Consider the following 1,049-nt stretch of genomic DNA (forward strand, 5'->3'; position numbering starts at 1 on the left):
CTGGGCGTGGTGGCGTGTGCCTGTAGTCCCAGCTACTTGGGAGGCTGAGGCAGGAGAATTGCTTGAACCCGGGAGGCGGAGGTTGCAGTGAGCCAAGATCTTGCCACTGCACTCCAACCTGGGCGACAGAACGAGACTCCATCTCAAAAAAAAAACACAACCAAACAAACAAACGCTAATGAATTATGAACTCTTCTGCTTCAGCAGCTCCGTGACCTTCACAGTTGATGGTTGTCACCAGGTGCTCTGTGTCAGGAGACGTACATGTGCAGTTTAGTCATTGAAAATTCTCTCTTAAATCGGGCACGGTGGCTGCGCCAGGGGGACACGAGTCCACCAGTCCCAGAGTCGCCCCGGACAGGCCCGGGTCCCGTCACAGCAGGTTCCTGTAGGTTCCATCCAGCACCTTGCTCCACGGTCTCAGGACGTCCCCCACAACACTCACAATTTCCTGGCTTCTGAAGTGTCTGTGGTTCTCCTTACGACTTCCGTGTTCATTGCAAGTCACCGCTGGAAAGAAGCTGCAGCAAAGCCACCTCTGGTGCCTCTCAGAGCAGCATACACCTGACAACGCCTCGCAGTTTTGCGGAGCTTGGCGCCCTCCTCCCGGAGCCGCGCCTGATTGGACAATTTGCACGGCCACTCCACGCCGCTCCTGATTGGATAGTGCCACAGGCCCCGCTTTCTGGGGGGCGGAGTGAGAGGAGAAGAATTTAACACCCGGCTGAGTGGAGCGTGAATGAAAGGTTCTAGGCCCGACATGTGGCTCACACCTTTATAATCCCAGGACTTAGGGAGAGCTGGAAAGGAGGACTGCTTGAGGCCAGGAGTAAGACCAGCTTGAGCAACGTAGTGAGACCTCATCTCTAAAAGAAAAAAGGCCGGGCACCGTGGCTCATGCCTGTAATCCCAGCACTTTGGGAGGCTGAGGCTGGTGGATCACGAGGTCAGCAGATCGAGACCATCCTAACACGGTGAAACCCTGTCTCTACTAAAAATACAAAAATTAGCCGGGCGTGGAGGCTGGCACCTGTAGTTCCAGCTACTCG

The sequence above is a fragment of the Mandrillus leucophaeus genome, unplaced genomic scaffold, assembly GCF_000951045.1.
Source record: "Mandrillus leucophaeus isolate KB7577 unplaced genomic scaffold, Mleu.le_1.0 Scaffold440, whole genome shotgun sequence".
In the NCBI taxonomy this organism is placed as follows: domain Eukaryota; kingdom Metazoa; phylum Chordata; class Mammalia; order Primates; family Cercopithecidae; genus Mandrillus; species Mandrillus leucophaeus.